This window comes from Gossypium hirsutum, chromosome D04 (genome assembly GCF_007990345.1).
Source record: "Gossypium hirsutum isolate 1008001.06 chromosome D04, Gossypium_hirsutum_v2.1, whole genome shotgun sequence".
In the NCBI taxonomy this organism is placed as follows: domain Eukaryota; kingdom Viridiplantae; phylum Streptophyta; class Magnoliopsida; order Malvales; family Malvaceae; genus Gossypium; species Gossypium hirsutum.
Genome location: NC_053440.1, coordinates 54,875,171 through 54,897,400, shown reverse-complemented (window position 1 = coordinate 54,897,400; position 22,230 = coordinate 54,875,171). Strand labels below are relative to the sequence as shown.

General features: G+C 33.7%; 1 long non-coding RNA gene across 1 annotated transcript; it reads left to right on the top strand.

Moving 5' to 3' along the window:
- Nucleotides 1–8,340: 8,340 nt before the first annotated feature.
- Nucleotides 8,341–10,974, top strand: LOC107898595 (uncharacterized). The gene is made up of 3 exons (XR_001684456.2): nucleotides 8,341–8,433; nucleotides 8,907–8,992; nucleotides 10,181–10,974. It is a non-coding gene; the product is annotated as an uncharacterized lncRNA (long non-coding RNA).
- The last annotated feature ends 11,256 nt before the right edge of the window (nucleotides 10,975–22,230 follow it).

Sequence of the window (22,230 nt, the reverse complement as noted above, 5' to 3'; positions counted from 1 at the left end):
CCTAAAGACAATATCACATTACATCTTTGAGTCGACTTATTCCAACCTCATGAGTAGTATTTGAAACGTTGAATTTGACAATGCCTTGATAAGAAAATCTGCTAAATTATCACTAGAACGAATTTGTTAAACTTCTCTATCACATTCCTTTTCAAGATCATGGTTGAAGAATAATTTTTGTGAAATATGTTTCGTTCTGTCACATTTGATGTAACTACCCTTCAATTGAGCTATATGTTGCATTATCTTCGTATAAGATAGTTGATATTGTTGGATATGGTGCCTTGAGTGTAGTATATTCGTTTGTAAAACTTGTAATTTTTTCAAACAGATTAATTAAAATAAATTCATTGATTACATTAATATACTTTGTATAATTGTTCTCACATGGTTTTTGCACGCAGAGCAAAATGGAAGCAAATGTTGTTTATTGGTTGTCTAAATATTTAACTAATATTAAGCGGTATTACATGATCGAATTGTAGTACGGAAAGACAGTTTGTATTACTAAACAAATTTAAACATGTCCTTAGTCTAATCGAAAATGAGCAAATCGATTGAAAGACTAATATGTTTTCTATCAACTCCAATTGGAGAGATGTTTTGTTTTGGGCATCGGAGCAGATGACTCCTAGAAGATAGAGACATAAATGTGCTTGACTAGATTGACAGTACATTGGATAAGACCCAAGCAGAATAGATCTTGAATCTATTTATAGATTTATTCACTTGAGACTTTCATAGTGTGGCATACCTAAATCCTGAGTGGATGGCGGACTATGTATGCGTGACTCGTACACTTTGATGTAAGTAAAAACCTGAGTTCAAATAGATAAAAGGAACCGAAAACTGGTGCGTTGGATGTACGACTTCTATAGTACGTAGCGTCATTCACAACAATGAAATTCATAGCCCAAAACATGAGTAAATGATATTCTCTCATTGACATTACATGGTTGATGAAAAGTAAACGTGGCCACGAGTCATTTGTTTTTGTGATGAATGGCGTGACCACTATTTGATAGTAATTAACTTTTCATAAAGAAAGATATAATAATTAACATAAGATAAAATAAAATGAATCAACCATTTTAATCATGTGCAAAAATTAGTTGTATTTTTATAAAATGTCAAATCAAACAGTGGAACATTAATTATTGAGTAAAGCTAAAAATGCATACCTAATTGAGCCTCCACCTATGCATTGCCTCCTATTTATGTTTTAAGGTTTAATGTTGATTTTTGCTTTTAAATTATATTATTATTTTTATTAAAAAAATAGTATGAAATTGTAATTTTTTTATTTCTTTTTCTTATCATGCTTGAATTATCATTCTGTTTAATTTATTTATTTTATCAATTAATATGTTAATAATTTAAGTATTAAAATAAAAAATAAATATAATTCAAAAGCAAAAAGCGAAAAATTTCGGTGAATTCCTTTAAATAAGCTTTCAAATAAGACAAAATTTAGCAGGGATTAGTCCCTTAACTTTCAAAAAACCATAGAGATAGCCCCAAAATCTAATGGTTTCAAAAATAAAATAGGATATAAAGTATTGTTTAAGAAATAGTGTTAAAACATTTTTAAAATTATAAATTTAAAACCAAATATTATTTCGATCCACAGCCAAAAACTCTTGCAATAATCTGGTCGTTTGCATGTTATATATTTAGGTTTTACTGTCAGTCAGAAGAAGCTCAGGCTCAGGCTCAGCATCATCATCATCACTTCATCAGACTGAGTGTTTCTACTCTTGTGTGCGAAGCTTCATCTTTTATATTTGTGAAAAATATATTGGGTTATTATGAAGATATGATTTGGTGATCATTATTATTACAATAGAAAGGCAAAGGAACTGTTGTCCATAATAATTTTTGTGCCTCATCTCTCAAAGGAATCTGATAATGACAAGTAGGAGAAGAAGAAGGAGATGAAGGTTGAAAGAAACAGATTTCATGCTCATTCTTGTGTACAAATTTCTTCCACTTTAAGCTCGTCTTTTCTCCTCTTACAAAGACAACATAGAGATGGACATATAAAAATTCAGACCATATATATGGTTGGTAACTAGTGATCAACCCAATGCCAGAGAAAATGTTAACCAGTGATACCTATTAAAATTGTATTCACTTGAAAAGAATCATCTCCATGCAAACTAAATTTATTTCAGTAGCTATTGCTTGATATTTGATGTTCTCAGATTCGTCAAAATAGTGGCAAATTGAGTACAAGGAAGTTGATATTTAGCCATTAGAGTTTTTGCTATGCTGTAAATAAACGTTAGTCACATTAGGCGTGTTTGGTTGAGTGGAAAAGTGAAAAGAGTGACCATTTTCAATCGTAATGCATAAAAATCATTTCTCCCAAATTGAAATTATAAGAGAAGAGAAAATGAGATTGAGGTGTAAAATAATTCTACATTATGTATTTTTTTAAAGCTTCATTTTTCTCATTTTTTAACTTTATCAAGCAATAGATGCAAACACCTTTTAATTTAAGGGATTAAGCTCAATTGACATGAATATTATTACTAATTTAAGAGGACGTGCATTTGAATGTATTAAAGTGTATTATCCTACTATTCATTATTCGATTTATCAGTCATTTCGTCCGATGAATGATAAAATGGACCAAATCTTTTAAAGTAATCGATATATGTTGCATGTCTTCATCCAAATTAATAATGCCATAATCAGTTATTGCCTTTATATTTGAAGAATTAATAATCCTATATGATAACAATTATTGCATAAAATGCGACAAAATCTGTCCTTTGCTCCAAATTTAAAATTTAACCAAATACGTAGATTACCAGCCGAGGTGTGACCACTCGATTTGCCATATAAAATCGTGTATCATATGCCCATTAATTTTGATTACGACTCAAATATACTACTAGTATAATATTATTTTAATACATAAATATCACAATCAATCATTGCTGAGTATAATAGTAAAATATATTATAAATTTAAGGTAAAAATACAAGTTCGAATCTTAAAAATTTTATTATCGAAAGGGATGATTATAGATTTAAAATTTAAAATTTAAAATGTGAAAAAAATTAAATTCCTCAAAAATTTATCAAATGCGAAATTAGTTGTTTTTATAGTAGCATGTCAAATCAAACATGGGCAAGAACATGAATAATTAAAGTTGAATGAATCCAAAATGCATAACCTGATTGAGACTGGTATGTTATCTTTCCACCAATGCATTGTCTCATATTTATAATTATAAATTCAACAATGATTTTAGGTGGGGGAATAAGATCTATCATAACAAAGAAAACAAATAATTGAGGTTTAAAAACAAAATCATTTCCCCATACTTTTATTTCAGTAGAGCTTGCTTGATATTTGTTATCTAGTCATGAAAATCTATAAACCAGCTTGAATAAAATTTGGTTTTTATTTAGAATAAAAATTTTATTATCAAAAAATATTTTACTATTTATAAACTTGGTTTTAACCAGACTCAATTCAGGCTATTCAAATAGGCATGGATCAATTAAACAGTATTCTTATAGCAATTGAGGTTATGGATTTTCAATTTATGAGGGGGAGTATGGGATCCATATGTAGTAGGCGAGAAAACCATCCGTTTGGTCGAATATGCAATCGATAATTTTTTTACCTCTTATTCTAGTGTATACCTCCGGAAGAGCACAAATATAAAAAGAAAGTTTGAGATTAATACAAATAACTAAAATATCTTCCACTTTATATAATTATCAATCAAATAAAAAATTATTTTATATATCAATTATTACATCAAACACATCTAATTTACCACTATATCAGTCAACTTTTTAATTTGTTTACTTTATAAAATTAAAATAAACCATAATAGCAAAAGTTGATGTACTAGAAAACAAGACATTACAATCAAATGAGTTGTTTATCTATCATTGATCATATAAACCCACCAAATCTTTTTAAAATTAATCAACATCCATCTTCTTGCATATGTTTTTTTTTGCTGAAATTACTAAATAATGTCACAATCTCGGTTACTATTTGATTTTGATACGAGATAAAATCTTTACCCTTGCTCCGAATTTTGTTATTATTAATATTTTTCTTAAATATATACTTAGATATCCATCAAGAAGATGCACCTTGATTTCCAATCAAATTTTAATTTGATTAGCATTGATAATGTTGTCAGTGTATAGGAGGACATTGGTTTAAGTACACTGAAGTACATTATCCTCCTATTTAAGGGTTGGGGAGGGGCTATGAGTAGTTCTAAGCATTGTATCAAAAAGAGCAGATATGATAATAACTTATAATGAGATTAATGTTAAAAAAAATTGATTTGCTATAAAAAATCCTCTTGAGTGTATGTGTTGATTCTACATAGACTTCATCATAGGTCGAGCTGGGTTTAGTTGGGTTGATTAAAATTTTAGGTCCGATTTTTAGGTTTGGGTCCAATTCGGCCTAAAAAAGGGCTTAAAATTCTGCCCAAGTTTGGTTCAAATTAAAAATGCTAAACCCAAGCCCGATTCAACTTGCCCGTATTAATTTTTTTAGATTATTTTTTTATTTAAAAATAAATTTAAAAAATATAATATATCAAATACACTAAAAATATTACAATAAATGTTTCTCAATAAATTTGAAAATTCATTAAAAAAATTATACTTAAATAAGACTAAGATAGTTGCAATTTAACAAACAATTGCCTCCAAAATAGTAGCAAAATTAACAATAAAACAAGAGTAATACAAATTCCAAATAATAAGAACAAAATAGTAGCAATATAATAGTGAAATAGCAGCAAAATAGTAGCAAAATAAGAACAAAACAATAGCAACAAGAGAAAGTTTAGGATAATTCGGGTCAGGCCGAGTTAAAAAAATCCTACCTGAGGCTCGACCCATTTAGAAAACGGGTATTATTGTTTGTCTAAACTCATTTTTCGAGCCTATATTTTTGCTCAAATCCTCCCACTTTTCGGGTGAGTCTTTGGGCCTAGGCGAGTGGCCCAACCCATTATCAGGTCTAATTAAATCTTATTATTTTATATTTTTTTAGGTTTAATCTACAAGTTGGTGTTTTAATTATGTCAAATTTTTTCCACTTTGATACTATCTAAATTACTGATAATATGCCAATTTGACATGTTTATTGTGCTTAGTTTTAATATATTTTTTAATGAGATATCATTAATTTTTGGATTATTATTTAACTTTTGATTAGGTGTGGAGCAAACCAAGAAAGTCAAGAATAGTAAAAAATGTGGGCCACCAAAAGATTTTTGGGCACAAGAGCAACTAGTGAAAATACAAGATTCAAGATATTTTTATTTTATTTTGGGGATTTATTTGTAAAAATAATAATTTTTGTTTTTCATTAGGATAATATTTTAATTTTGTAGGATTTTAATTTTTTCTATTTTTGATGACTCTTTAATGAGAAATTATTTTATGAACTCTTCCCACCATATTATCCATGATTCGTTTTCAATTATTTAATGATAATTTATCAAAATTTTCCATATTATTGACACATAATTTTGGTAAATTTTTACTCTAAACCATTAATCTTACACCCTAAATCATGAACCCCGAATCTCAAACCCTAAATCATACACACATAACCCTAAACCCTAACAATGACCTTAAACCCCAAACTCTAAATTTCAAACCCTAAACTAGTTCAAGTTTGAGGGGTCATGTTTGGAGTTTAGGGTTCATGATTTTGAGTTTGTGGTTCAGATTCGTCATGTTTGGAGTTTAGGGTTCATGATTTTGAGTTTGTGGTTCAGATTCGGGGTTCATGGTTCAAAATTAGGGTTTAAGGTTTAGGGTTTTGTAACTATCTTAGTCTTATTTAAGTATAAATTAGGGATTAGGGTTCATGATTTTGAGTATTTTGATAATTTTAACTCTTAGACGCAAAAGCCAAAAACACTTAAATCCTAGCTTTTGCGTTTGGGTAGAAAACACTTTTCCACTGCACTTTTGATTACAAAAACCAAATATTCTTCATTGCTTCTGTGGTGTTAAAAGTATTTTTTTTCACCGCAATGGAGAACGCACCCTCAAATCAATTATCCTTAATATAAGAATATAAAATATTATAAACATATCAAATAAGAATCCTTGAAAAGTAATCTTACTTAATTCAATCTTTTCTTCAGTAATAAACACAAGATTGACTGCACAAAATCCTCAAAAAGATGCAAACAAATAATTAAAATATTTTGATTAAACATGCCAACAAATAAGCCATGTGTCTAGCACAATGATTATCGTAGTGCCACTTCCATTTACACATAAACAGACACTTCAAAAACTTGGCTCAGCAAAAACAACACAAGAATGATTGACTAAGACGCTTAAAAGCACACTATCTTATCTATAAGTCTCACCTTCAAATTTTTGATAAGCATCCCCTTCAAATTGTTTTTTTTTGAACAATCTCATTATAAATTCTAATCATATTTTATTTTTTTGATACAATGTCTAGAACTACCCATAGCCCCTCTCCAATCCATAAAAGAAGGATAATGCGCTTCAGCACACTTGAACCCACATCCTCCTATATTAATAACAATGTTCATACTAATTGAGCTAAGACCCAATCAACTCCCCTTCAATTTTAAATTAAAACAATTTCAGTCAAATTTATCAAATAAAAGTCTCCATTATCCTCCTTAAAATTAAAATCTCAATCATATCTAGTTCCATTTACGTACGAAATTACCTACAGATGTTACCTACATACACTTTATGAAATAATTAACTCAAAAACATGATTCAGCAGTTAAAACAATAGTAAGTATTTGTTTGTTAACCTATTGTCAATTGCCAATAAAAAGAATATATTTTCATGAAAAAGGACACTAAGCTAAAAACAAAACGACCCCCTATCAGGTTTTCAGGAACATTTGTCAATTTCCACAATTACTAGGAAATATGTTTTTCTTTTTTGCTTCATTCGATCTATTCTGTTCTAAAAAACAAACAGAATAGCGTTCAAAAGCTTAGCATTACATCATTCCAAAAGAAAACACATTCAATCACTAAGAAACTTACATTTACATCAAAGCAATAGCTCACCATCAAGCTTTAAACATTTCCTCACGATTTATACCTGCAATCGCCAAGGAAGATGCCATTTCGTTTCCATTCTCAATGTCTCTTTCAATATCTGTGAAAGTTGCTTGAAGAGACCATAGTCTCATCGGCTTATCTGCACACCAATAAAACACCACTAATGAACCAAGTTCTATAAATAGATAATCATTTAGCTTCCATTTCATATCTAAAAATACATCCAATGCTACCATCACTGCGCTAATCTCTGCCAAATTAGTATCATTTGCTACTACCGAACCTGAAAATAAAGCTCTTGCGACTCCTTCCTTATCTCTCAAGACACCTCTAGTGCTTGCTCTATCCTCGTTTGCAATCCCACAAATATTGAACTTTAAGCATCCATGCGGAGGAGGGCACCATATCAATGCAGCTGGTTTGGATTTAATTGAATCAATCCTACACCTATTTGGACATATCCACCAAAAGTTCTCCTGCAACATTAATTCATCATAAACAGATCTAATCCACAGCAGTACCCTCATATTTGATTGAAAAATCAAATTTTCCATAGTCATCATCCTTCTTTCAAAGACCATACCATTTCTTGCTAACCATACTGTCCAGCAGGCTGCGAAAATTGATATCAACCAAAAACTTTTCCTAATTTCAACCATTTTCATGTTATTACACAATGAATAGAAATCCTCAAAACCATCTACTTGATTCCAACAAACCTCCCACCAATAGAATATTTTAACCCAAAAACCTTTAATAAATTTGCATTTGAAGAACAAATGGTTTGCACTCTCCTGAACTCTTTCGCACCATGGACAACTAATTGAGATGTTTAGAAGATTTTACCCCTCTTTTGACCAGAAATTTGTAACGGCCCGATTTTTTACCCTAATCGGAACAGTGGTTTCGGGACCACAAATCCGAGTCCAAAAAAAATAAAGAAAATAAAGAATATATTTTAATACTATTTTCTATGTTTATTAAGCATGAATTAACATGTGTGAAAGTTTCGTGAATTAATTTTATTGTTTGTGTGCTTAATTTGAGAAAAGGGCTTAATCGCGTAAAATGTGAAATTGACTACTCAATGTGTAAAGTGCTAACTTGCTAATGTCTTTATAATGTGAAGTCCTTAATAGGAAATTAGGCCATTAATTAAGATAGTGGATGGCATTCTGTTTATAATATATACTTTTTATATTATTTATAAAGGTTATAATAATATATTATATTATAAAGTTATTATTATAAAAGACAAACAAATTTAAAAGCCATATCCTCATCTTATTTTGACCGAAACTAAAGAAAAAGAAGAAGAAAGAAACCTAAGCTAGGTTCGGCCATTTTTGAAGCTTGATTCAAGGTTAGTTTTTATTCGATTTTTGATAATTTTTACGTTTTTGAGATCGTTGCTTTGTGTTCTTTAAAGCCCATGCTTCAATTTTGTGAATTGGTGATGATTTTGAAATTTGCCATTGATGTTAGCTTGATGTTTTTGTGGTTTGATGATGAAATATAAACTTTTGTTGATAGATTATTATATTTAATTAAGTGATTTTTGATAAAAATGTGTATTAAGGATTAAATTGAGAAAAGTGTAAAATTTAAGGTTAAATGTGTGAATAAACTAAAAATATGGGCTGCTAGTAGTATGGATAGAATTCGGCCTAACAAGGATTTAGTGAAATTTTGTGTATTTTATGTTATTTTGAAATAAGGACTAAATTGAGAAAAATGCGAAATGTTAGGTGCTAAAATAAAAATTGCCATTTATATGTTCTTGAATGAAAATTGAATGAAATGTTGAATAATTAAGTTAATTTTGATATTAATTAGATTGGAAAAAAGTGGAAATCAGATTTGGATCGGGAAAAATTGGAAGTTATCGATTAGTCGTTCCGGTCAATTAGCGTCCATACGAGGTAAGTTCATAAGTAAATAAATGCTGTTAAATTTGAATGTATATATGTTATATGTGCTGAATTGATCTTTAATAAATATATGTGTATATGCCGAATTGAATTTAGAGTTGGAGAACTAGTTACGAGCTTGAATCGATAGAATTACGACGTCCGAAAAGCCTCGTACGAACCATAGGAATAGTTAGGATACATATGTCATGACATAGGATTCCGATATGTGTTATCGTGTAAGACCACGTCTGGGACGTTGGCATCGATTTGAGATTTATGTATAAGACCATGTCTGGGACATCAGCATCATATTTGATTTCGTATAAGACCCTGTCTGGGACAGTGGCATCGATATTGATTACATGTAAGAACACGTCTCGGGCGTTGGTATTGTACGAGTTTTTTTTGAGCTATCTAAGTATCCTATTTGATTCCGAACGGTTCAACGGGCATTCCGAGAAATAAATGAGTATATGAATGTGCATCCGAATCAGGTATGTTTGTGATGAATATGAATTTGAGCAATGAAAGTGAGTATGATTATGATTATTCGTTATATAATTTATGTGAAAATGAGATGTGAATATTAGCAAGTGAACTATGAACAAATTAATCATATAAGAAATGTAGAATTGTAATTGTGGTTTTGCCATATATGATTTAGGTAAAAATGATTTGTATATGAAATTTTGATATGAAATGTGAGTATGATTAAAATGATGATATATATGAAATATATGATAATGAATGATGTGTTATATATGCTCGTTATATGAAATAATGGTTCTATGTTTCGAACATGAGAATTATGAGACACGGAACATGGTTTTGATGTGTGAATTGTTATGGTTATTCGGGCTTGGAAGTGTATAAAAAGAAATTGATATATTTTTACGAATAAACTGCAATAAATAACCATGATTCGGTTGGTATGTAATGAAATTGTGGAAGCTTAATCCTACGAATGAGCTAATGGTAGATATATAAATTAGAAAACACGGTTTATATGTCCATCCATAATTAAGTCTAGTGAAGTTACCTAATGTGGTCTTAAGAAATTACAATTATGATGAATGTATATGTGGTTGAGATTTGTTAAATTCAGCTTAGTTAAATTGAACATTATTGGAATGATTTATTTGCTTATGGCTTACTAAGCTTTCAAAGCTTACTCTGTGTGTTTTTCCTATGTTATAGAGTTTCGGAGACTTGCTCGGGTTGGAAGTCTTGAGAGATCTCATCACACTATCCAGTATTCATTTCGATAAATAAACGCTTTGAGATTTGGTTATGTGGCATGTATAGGCTAGTTTTGATATATTTGATTTTTGAAATTTGTATATGTATATAGCCATGCGAAAATGGCTTGTTCATGATGCAAATGTTGGTAATTATATTTGGTCATGTTATAAGCTTAATTGAGAGATATGATTTATGGTAAATATGTTGTGATGTTGGTTATATGATTTGGCAATGAGAAGTGGTAAGTAGGGTATATATTCGGCTTATTAATTAACTCACTTTGGTAGCATGAAAAGTGGTATAATATGGTTTGGTAAAAGGGGTCATTTGAATATCTATAAATGACATATTGTTTTGATGTTAAGATATGAGATAATATGTTTATCTTATAGACTGGGTGATAGAGATGTTATGATTTATTGAGTTAAATTTGATAACCGAAAGGTTATTTTTTTTTAAATTGTTGGACATTTGAGATATGAATACATATGCCTCTTTAATGTTTGCTTGTAGTTCGTTTTAAAAAGGTCAAATCGTTGATTCAATGATGGTTATAAAATGTGTTATATATATAGGTAGTTATATGTTCGACTATGGTATTTGACTATTTAGGCTCGATTTTTGAATGACAAAGAATGTATATGATCTAATTGATATGGAGGTTAATTGAATGATTGATTATTGAAAATATTAATTGGTTGTGTATATGAATTATAGGCATGATAATTCACATGCGAATTAGGTATGAGGTTTATGTGTGTGGTTGAATATAACATGTTAGATATGTTATTTAGCTTGCAAATTAGATATTTTATGACTTGGCATTTGTATTCGGAAATGGTTAAATTTGATTTAGTAAAATGTACATAATGTTATAATGTTTAAAATGCTATGATTTGGTAATTGAGTTTAAAAATGACTTTTGGTTTTAGGGTGTTATGCACATGGTTGGATGATGTTAAAAAAATTAGTTGGTCATGTATAAAGTTACCTAACGTTTTATGTGCAAATGATTATTAAACTGCGAGATATGGCTAAATTAGTTTAACAGGTTAATGTATAATGCTTATTAAATATTACGTTTGTTATTTAGTTAATGATATGGCTTGAATTTTTTTGTAATTTTGAAACATGTACAAATTGGTTTTGATATTTGATGGCTTGGCTTGAAAGTTTTGAATTAGCAAACGTAATTGAAATGGTTAGATATTGAAATATAGTTCGTAAGAGAATGTTCGATAAAGCATGATCTGTGTGGTTAGATATGTGATTCGAATAAATGATTTTGACTTGTATGAATAAGAGGTTGGTTTATTAATTTATTTCAGAAAATTTTATAAGGGAGAATACATTACTGGGCGTATGAATTGTAAAGAATGTCTGTTCTGAACTGTGTTTTGTTTGGTAATACCTCGTAACCCTAGTCCGGCGACGGACACGGGTTAAGGGGTGTTACAAAATTTCTTTGTGGGAATTCTATTAATAGCGAACATTCATAGAAAACTTCGCACTTTTTGTGGCACCTTAAGTTTCTATATTTTATCAGAAGTAAAATTTATGTCCTCCCCTCCATCCATTATCAATAATTCATAACATTTTCTTACCAAAAATTCCCCGTTTCTATCATGTGCCCAACAAAACTTATCCTCCACATCCGGAACTAGCACTATGCTACTCACCCTCTCTTCCCAATAACAATCTTGTAAAGAGGTCGTTCCATTCTTCTCTACTAAACTCATAATTTCTTATAAAATCAGCTACCATTCCTTCCTTTTGTCTTGCAAGGTGAAATAGCCTTAGAAATTCCGGTTTTAATGGACGATTACCACACCATATGTCCATCCAAAACATCACTATCCTACCATTCCTAATCCGCCAACAAAAAGAATCCATCCCAACCCATTATATACATTGGCATCTTTAGAATTCTCACTAATACCTCTCTACACAGTTGACATGTCTTTTGGATGAGTCATCCTAAAATACCATCGTTGCACTTTCGACCCATACTTAGCTAAGATGACCTTACACCACAACGCTTCTTTTTCGATCGCAAATCTCCAGCTCCATTTAGCCAATAAAGCTCTGTTTTTTATTTCTAAATTCTCCACACCCGCTCCTCCCTTCTCCTTTGGCTTACATACTATATTCCAATTTATCTTAGCCATATTCTTTTTCCCTTCCGTATTCCCCCAAAGGAAATTCCTCATTATCTTGTCAATCCTTTTTGTTACTGTCACCGGAGCTTGGAATAATGACATGAAGTAAATCGGTAAAGAAGACAAAACAACGCTGATTAACACTATTTTCGCAGCCCATGGAAGCGTACGACACTTCCATCCCGATAATTTCTTTCTGAATCTTTCTACAATAGGGTCCCAAGTGGCTATTCTCTTCGAGTTCGCTCCTAAAGGAATCCCAAGTAATTGAAAGGCAGAGATCCGATCTTGCATTTACAAATTGCTACCATCCAAAATAATGTTTCTTCTTTTACATCGAAACCCACTAAGCAAGATTTTTTAAAATTAATACTAAGCCACGAAAAGATCTCAAAACACTGTAGAATATACTTCGCATTGCTCACCTCCTTTTCATTCGCTCTCAGACTAGGAATAACATTTTGAAAGCCTTTGATTAGCCCCATCTCTACAGCTTTATCCAAAGCTAAATGAAGAATTTCTGTCACTAAAATAAATAAGAATGGAGATAGCGGATCTCCTTGACGAAGACCTCTACGGAATCTGAATTCATTTGTAGTTGACCCATTAATGATTACTGCTACTCGCGCCATAGATATGCATTCCATCAACCTCTCCATTTTTCATCAAATCCCATCTTGAATAACACCAACTCCAGAAAATCCTATTGAATGCAGATTTCCCTCTCTTCTATCTTTCTTCTTGATCGAGTGAAATATTTCGTTTACTATTAAAATCCCATCAAATATTTGTCTTCCTCTGATGAATGCACATTGTGTGTCGCTCACCACCTCTCCGACTACCTCCCTTATCCTTCGAGACAACACCTTTGACGCAATCTTGTACAAAGAGCTCACCAAACAAATTGGCCTAAAATTTGATATTTCATTTGGATTTTTTACCTTGGGAATGAGTGTGATAAATGATGAACTGATGCTCTTCTCAAGCTTTCCCGATATGAAAAAAATCATACATCAATCTAAATAGATCCTCCTTTAAAATCTCCCAACTTTGTCTAAAAAAACACAAATTAAAACCATCCGGTCCAGGTGCTTTTGATTCATCGCAACTCCAAACAGTCTCTTAATTTAATCTCTTCCATAAAAAATGGTTCCTCCAATCTCAAAGCCATCTCCTCATTAAGCATTCTGAACTTCAGATCCAATTCCATTCTCTACTTTCTTGCAAGGCAATTAAAATAATTTTTGAAAAAATTGTACAGTCCCTCTTTAATCTCTTTAGGTTCCTTGTACCAATGACCCCCAATTTTCAAGCTATACACCATCTTTCTTTTAGCCTTGATTTTAACTTCTCCATGGAAAAAAGCACAATTAGCATCCCCTTCTTTTAACCATGTCATCCTTGATTTTTGACGCCAAATAGATTCTTCAAATTTTATTGCTTCCCAAAGTTCGACGTTCAACTTTTTTAATTCCTCCGTTTCCTGCTCGGTCAATTTTCTGTATTCGCTAGCTTCATCAATCTCCTTTATCCTATCTTTGTTGAAAGGTCAACAAAGGTAGGAAGCAACTTGTTAAAAAGGTTGAGCAAGTTGCACCGAATGTTGAAAAGTTGAATGGGATAATTGCAATTTTGGTCCCTAATTTTTTAGGCCATTTGCAAGTTAGTCCCTGAACTTCAACTATAAATAGGCCTTTTCATTTTTCATTTCAACCATCCCAACCAATCTTTCTCTCTTAGTTTTCTCTCTTCTCCCATTTGAGAATTCTTAAGGAATTCTATTTGTTTGTAATATTTTGGAGATAGTAAAGTTATCATCTGGTGTTAGTGCCCGAGGACGTAGGTATAATTTACCGAACCTCGTTAAAATTCTTATGTTCTTTTTGTCCTATTTTTCTTTCAATATTTGAGGGTATAATAGTAGTATTTAATTGTGCTATTAAATTACGTTAGAAGGAATATTCTGACTAAGGAAAGACTTGGTATTTAAGAGATCCTTGTGATCCACCTCTCTTCCCTGGGAATTAAACTTTGTGTGATTTTTTAGTACAATAATTTACACGCTTCCGACCCTTTTGGAACAACAAGTGGTATCAGAGCCGAAGGTTAATCGTAGTATGCTCTGTGGTTGTAGTTTAAACTGATCTTCCACATCAGAAAAGATTTCCTTAGGTATATTGAAAGATTATGGAGAAAACGGTCGGTGTAGGAGCTTCAACATCGTCCATGTGGACAAGACCGACAATTGCAAATGCAAGATTGGCCGTGGAGATCTTTGATGGCACGGGCCATTTTGGTATGTGGCAAAGTGAGGTTCTAGATGCCCTTTTTCAGCAGGGTCTAGACATTGCCATTGATGAAGAGAAACCAGATGATGTACAGGAGAAAGATTGGAAGGCGATCAATCGGTTGGCATGTGGCACAATTCGATCATGCCTTTCTCGAGAGCAGAGGTATGCTTTTTCAAAGGAGACTTCTGCAAATAAGTTGTGGGTGGCACTTGAAGAAAATTTTTTGAAGAAAAACAGTCAAAATAAGCTCCACTTGAAGAAAAGACTGTTTCGCTTCACATACGTCCCAAGTACCACAATGAATGATCACATCACCAAATTTAATCAGTTAGTCACTGATTTGCTGAATATGGATGAGACATTCAAAGATGAAGATTTGGCTTTGATGCTGTTGGGGTCCCTTCCTGAGAAGTTTGAGTTCCTAGAAACTACTCTACTTCATGGCAGAAGTGATATATCTCTGAGCGAAGTCTGTGCGGCCTTATACAGTTATGAACGGAGAAAGAATGACAAACAGAAAAACTCAATCAGAGATACAGAAGCTTTAATAGTCCGAGGTCGTTCATACACTCGGAAGAAAACTCAAAAGGGGAGATCAAAGTCAAAGTCCAGACTCGGGAAAGATGAATGTGCTTTTTGTCATGAGAAAGGCCACTGGAAGAAAAATTGTCCAAAGCTGAAGAATAAGGGAAAAGCTGCTGTAGATGCTTGTGTTGCTAAGCATGATACTAGTGACTCTGAACTATCACTGGTTGCATCATCATCGTCGTTCCATTCAGATAAGTGGATATTGGATTCGGGTTGTACCTATCATATGTCCCTTAACCGGGAGTGGTTCTCTGATTTAGTAGAACTAAATGGAGGAGTTGTTTATATGGGCAATGACAATGCCTGTAAAACTGTTGGGATAGGTTCAATCCAATTAAAGAATCAAGATGGATCAACCAGAGTTCTGACTGATGTTCGGTACGTGCCCAGTTTGAAGAAAAATCTCATCTCATTAGGAGCCTTGGAATCCAATGGTTCAGTTGTTACTATGAGAGATGGGATTTTGAAAGTGACATCTGGCGCACTTGTGATATTGAAGGGCATCAGGAAAAATAACTTGTATTACTACCAAGGTAGTACAGTTATTGGAGCAGTCGCTACAGCTTCCGGTAACAAAGAATTGGACTCAATGCAGTTGTGGCATATGAAGTTGGGACATGCCAGCAAAAAATCCTTGCAAATTCTGGCAAAGCAAGGATTGTTGAAAGGTGCAAAGGCTTACAAATTAAAATTTTGCGAGCATTGTGTTCTGGGAAAGCAAAAGAGAGTGAAATTCGGTACTGCTAACCATAATACAAAAGGTATTTTGGAATATGTTCACTCAGATGTGTGGGGGCCTTCCAAGACACCTTCATTGGGAGGAAAACACTACTTTGTTGCTTTTGTTGATGACTTTTCCAGAAGAGTTTGAGTGTATACCATGAGAACTAAGGATGAAGTGCTTAGAGTTTTTCTTAAATGGAAAACTATGATTGAAAACCAGACTGGCAAGAAAATCAAGCGGCTTAGGACGGACAATGGAGGGGAATATAAAAGTGATCCGTTCTTCGATGTGTGCCAAGAGTATGGTATTGTTCGACACTTCACAGTTAGGGATACACCACAGCAGAATGGATTGGCAGAGCGTATGAATAGAACATTGCTGGAGAAAGTTCGATGTATGTTGTCCAATGCTGGGTTGGGCAAGCAATTTTGGGCTGAGGCTGTGACATACGCTGGCCATCTTATTAATCGTTTGCCATCATCTGCATTAGAAACAAAAACTCCTATGGAGGTATGGTCTGGAAAATCGGCTACAGATTATGATTCCTTACATGTGTTTGGATCCACTGCATATTACCATGTGAAGGAGTCAAAGTTAGATCCGAGGGCAAAGAAATCTCTCTTTATGGGAATCACTTCTGGAGTGAAGGGATTTCGTCTTTGGTGCTTAAGCACAAAGAAAATGATCTGTAGCAGAGATGTTACCTTTGATGAATCTGCCACATTGAAAAAGGTAGCAGATAAAGATATTCAGACGAGCAATACTCCACAGCAGGTGGAGTGTACTCCAAAACAGGTGGAGTTTGAGCAGATGGGGATTTGCCCAGTTAATAAGTCTAATTCTCCAGCCACAATGGAGGAATTAGAGGTTGAAGAGGTTCTGACCCAAGAACCACTAAGTACACCAGAACCAGTTGCAGCTGCAAGGCCACGGAGAGAAATTCGTAAACCTACTCGATTTACTGATATGGTGGCCTACACCCTTCCCGTTGTTGATGATATTCCTATCACTTATCAAGAAGCAATGCAAAGCTTAGAAAGTGATAAATAGAAAAGCGCCATGGATGAAGAAATGCAGTCTCTCCTGAAGAACAATACTTGGGAATTGGCGCAATTACCGAAAGGTAAAAGGGCAATCGGATGCAAGTGGGTATTCGCAAAGAAAGATGGATCTCCTAGCAAGAAGGATATTCGCTACAAGGCAAGATTGGTAGCTAAAGGCTACGCTCAGAAGGAGGGAATTGACTACAATGATGTATTTTCCCCTGTTGTGAAGCATTCCTCCATTAGAATTTTGTTGGCCTTGGTAGCACAGTTGAATTTGGAGCTAGCTCAACTTGATGTTAAGACGGCTTTCTTGCATGGTGAGTTAGAAGAGGAGATCTATATGACTCAGCCCAAAGGATACACAGATGCTGGTGGTAGAAATTGGGTTTGTAAGCTGAACAAATCGCTATATGGATTGAAGCAATCCCCAAGACAGTGGTACAAGCGATTTGATAGCTTTATGAGAAGGCAGAAGTACACAAGAAGCAAATATGACAATTGTGTATATTTGCAGAAGCTGCATGACGGATCTTTCATTTATCTACTCTTGTATGTTGATGATATGTTAATCGCTTCGAAGAGCCAAAATGAGATAGATAAGCTGAAGGCTCAGTTGAATCAAGAGTTCGAGATGAAAGATCTAGGTGAGGCCAAGAAGATTCTCGGCATGGAGATAAGTAGAGATAGACCGAGAGGCAAGCTCTGTTTAAATCAGAAGCAATATCTGAAAAAGGTATTACAATGTTTTGGTGTAAATGAAAACACAAAACATGTAAGTACCCCACTTGCTTCTTGTAAAGCCCAAAATCTGCCCGGGCCCATACCAACAAGATAACCCAAATAATAAACCCAAAATTAACAGTCCATTTACAAACTCAAGCCCAAACCCAAATAATAAAAAAAACCTAGCCCAGGAAGCTAAAATTTTAGCAGCAGAAAACCTTGGCTTTTCTTTGCGCCGCATGCCTCCTCGTCTACCACTCCCAGCGCCGCGTGCTCTGTCAGGCACCTCCTCGGATGCTCGCCGCCACTGTTCGCCTATCACTGGCCCTTCACGCGTGTCAGACCTCCTGCAAGAACAAACAACAGTCCAAACAACAAAACGACAAAAGAAGAAATTTAAGTTTTTTTTTAATCGGCTATAAAAGGCCGAATCAAACGATTGTATGGTTCTTCTACCTTTTTACGAATACACAGATATTGAAAGAAAAGAAAATCAAGATTAAAGAACAAGGTTGATTTTGAATTGTCTTCTTCGTTTCTTTGTCTTTTCTTTCTTTTTTTTGATTTTGTTCATTTGTTCAATCATTTTATTTTTATTTTTTATTTTTGCAAACCCATTCCAAATAACTAAAAATCTAAAGCCAAATAAAGGGGGAAGGGATCTCACCGGAAGTGGCCTTGATTCCGTCGTCGGGGGGTCTCTCCTCTGTCGTCCAAATCGGGTCCAAGAGGCCGATAACCTCCTTTGTTTTCGACTCCCACGAGTGGAGAGAGTCTTGGCTCTCAAGGAGGCCGTGGGACGGCGGCTAACGGGCCCATTTTTCCAGCGCCGGTCGCTGGTTTTGTTGGTGGCGCGCCGGAGGTCTTAGGGCCATCGGTCATTTAAGAAAAAGGGGGAGTTGAGAAAGAAAGCTGAGGCTCCCTCTGTTTTTTTTTTAGAAAATCTGAAAAGTAAACTAAATAAAACCATTTTAGTTTTTATTATCCACTGAACGGCGCCATTTGATGGGGGAATATGCAAATGTTTTGCCCTAATGGGTAAATTGCGTAGTTAGTCCCTCCATCTTGCATTGAGGTGCAATCTACCTTTTTTCTTTTTTTTTCGATTTGGCCCGCGAGTTTTGTCTCTGCTTCAAGCAGGTCCTCTGACTATGTGCGATCACTCGCCTTGAAATGCCGCGTCTAAAGGGGTTGGGATATTTTCTTCTTCGCTCCCTGATACTTTCAGCGCGTGGCGAATTGGTCCATTTTTCCTCTTTGTTTTTTTTATATTTATCCCCTTTGTTTTATTATGATTTCAATTGCACCCTTGATCCTTTTAACACTATTTTTGTATATTTTTAAACTGTCTTTTTTATTATTTAAGACTTTCTTTTATATATTTTATTTTAAACTATTTTAGATTAACTAGTATTTATCTCAAGTTTTTTATTTTATTTATTTATTTATTTGGTTTAAATTTATATGTCATCATCTTATATATTATTATATTAAAATATTTTAATATTCATAATTTCAAATTGTTGATACATTTTTATAATATATATTTACGTACATACTTTTCATTTATTATAAATATACTTTTTATATTTTTATATTTCATATTTTTATGTATACATAGATATAGGCATAAATACATACATCTTAATTCATATATATGTATATATACGTACTTATACATACTTAAATATATTTTTCATATTTCATAATTCTTATATACTTACATATATTTATACATATTTTACATCATATACATACTTATATATATATTCTTTATATTCTTAAAAATACTTTTTGTATATTTCACATATTTTATAATTCACATACATATATTTTATATTATCACAATTTGTAAATATATATAAACACATATTTACATTTTTATTTTTATAATACTTACCGATTTTTTATATATGTATATATTTATCTATGTTTTCATATTCTATAATTTATATGCATTTCTTATTTTTATGGCTTAAAATTATACATGCATATACATTTTTACATAATTGTATTTATTGTCATCATTGTTATTTGGTGTTTGTTTATTTATTCATGTACACTTGTGCTTTTTCTAAAATGTTAGTTCTATTTATTTATTTGTTTGCTTTGTTTATGTAATCGCCTCGTCATTTCATTTTGCCTATTGTATTGTTGTTACTCACTTTACTTTGCTTACCTTGTTGTATTCGTTATTGTTTTGTCAAGCATTAACACCAAACATCAAAAGGAAAATTTTTCTAAATAAGGCAATATTTCGCGTTTGGAAAATCGAGAAAACGTGCCCTAACGTGCTGGGTTTCGATTTCTCGTTCGACTAAATAGCCAAATATCCTCTTAAAGCTTCAAAGTATGGTTTCATTAAACTATAAGGTGATCTTGGTTTCGATGGTTTAGAGTATCGTGTCCTAACGTGCTGGATGTGATATTCCTTCGGAACAAGAGAATCTTATATTTCAATTCACGTTATCAGAGTTTCTTTTAAGGATCGTATTTTTAAAACTCTTCAAATTTTCAATTTTCGATACTAGGACACTAATTAATCAACTAGGTACCAATTTTGGGCGTATCGAGGGTGCTAATCCTTCCTCATGCGTAACCGACTCCCGAACTCGTTTTTTTGAATTTCATAGACCAAAATCTTTGTTTTAATAAAAATTAAATCGTTTATTAAAAACAACCACTTTTCGAGGTGACCCGATCACACCTTATCAAAAAAAAGATTGGTGGTGACTCCCATTTTCATTCTATTTTCAAAATCCAAGTCGACCCCGTTTTCATCAAAAAAATGGTGTCAACAACATGGCGACTCCACTGGGGATGATAAGAGAGTCAAGCCATGTGTTGATTATTTCTTGTCTTTTTGTCGAAAGTTGAAAATTTGATTTAAATTGACGATCCTCTCATTGCATCTCTTTTGTTTTGAGTTATATCTTTTTATCGTGTTCTGTATTTTATTTTATACCTCTGCACATTGCATTGCATGACCGCTGGTCATACCTTTTAAGTGGGAGAGAGAAACTACGCCTTCGTGAGGTTTTCACCTCCGTATGGGATAGTGAATCGCTTCCGGGATACATCCGTACCTATGTCTTCGTGAGATTTTCATCTCCACATGGCCATAGGGAAATGTATTCCCCTGAACTGAACTCGGTCCATATGAGCCTATAATGGGTAAGGATCGAGGAATCTGCTGGTTCAGGTACCCTTACTTTAGAACCAAACCACATATATCGAGCCATAAGAACCCACCGAGATAGAGCTATTCCAAACCCAAGTGCTTACCGAATAGATGCTTTATTTATTATTGTTTACTTTAAATCCTAGCTCTGATTTGCTTTGTCTGTGATTGCATGGCATTTTCATTTCAAAAGAGGTGTCGATTCACGTTCAGTATAGATAGAAAGCTTATAATGGAAAAGATGTTTCTTGATAAAGTAGAAGACAATGCAGCTGTACGAGTGTGGGCTGAGACGATGTGGAGAGAGAAAGGCGATAGTCTTGCAGAAGGGTACGTATCAGAGTTATGGGACTTCACCCGTATCAGCATAATCCAAAATGATCTTCGAGAAATGAAAGAAATATGGGATCAATGGGACGATGGGACTAAGCAGATGTTCTACTGTGACTATGGGGACTTGCCTTACCTACTTGGTGTCAAAGTGGACAAGCATTTATTCCGAGCCCTAGCCCAGTTTTGGAATCCTGCTTACAGTTGTTTCACTTTTGGAAAAGTGGACTTGGTGCCCACCGTGGAAGAATATACGACCTTGCTTCGGTGTCCAAAGATTCAAATTGACAAGGCCTATTCTAGAGCTGCTAGTGTCCCGACATTATTAAAAAAATTGATGAGCATTACAGGGATGAGCGAACAGTGGGTCGCTGCCCGAATCCAACAGAAAGGAGACAGTAAATGCGTTCCTTGGAAAAGCTTGCGAGATTTAGTATTAGTACACCCTGATGTGAAGAAAAGAGTGGATGTCTTCGCTCTAGGTATCTATGGATTGGTAATTTTCCCTAGAGCTTTAGGGCACATAGATGATGCCGTCTCTGATTTGTTCGATCGGCTTAGTAAAGGAGTCACGCCCATCCCGGCAATCTTAGCAGAAACCTTCAGATCTCTAAGCGCATGTCGAAGAGCAGGGGAGGGAAGGTTCATCGGATGCGCACAGCTACTATTGGTGTGGTTCCATAGTCACTTTTGGAAGGTGGAAAATGTCTCCTATCGAGTCTTCTCAGAAGACTATTCCCCATTGAAGGAACAAGTTGCTACACCAAGACGAGACGACATCACGGAAGAGAAGTGGATGACGATTCTCCAAAATCTTCAGGAGGATGACGTTGAATGGAAAGCTCCTTGGATGGTACCCGACGAGATCCTGTATCGATGTGGGGATTTCGACTGGGTCCCTTTACTTGGAATTTGGGGAGCTGTCGGTTATGCCTCTTTACTCGTATTGAGACAATATAGATC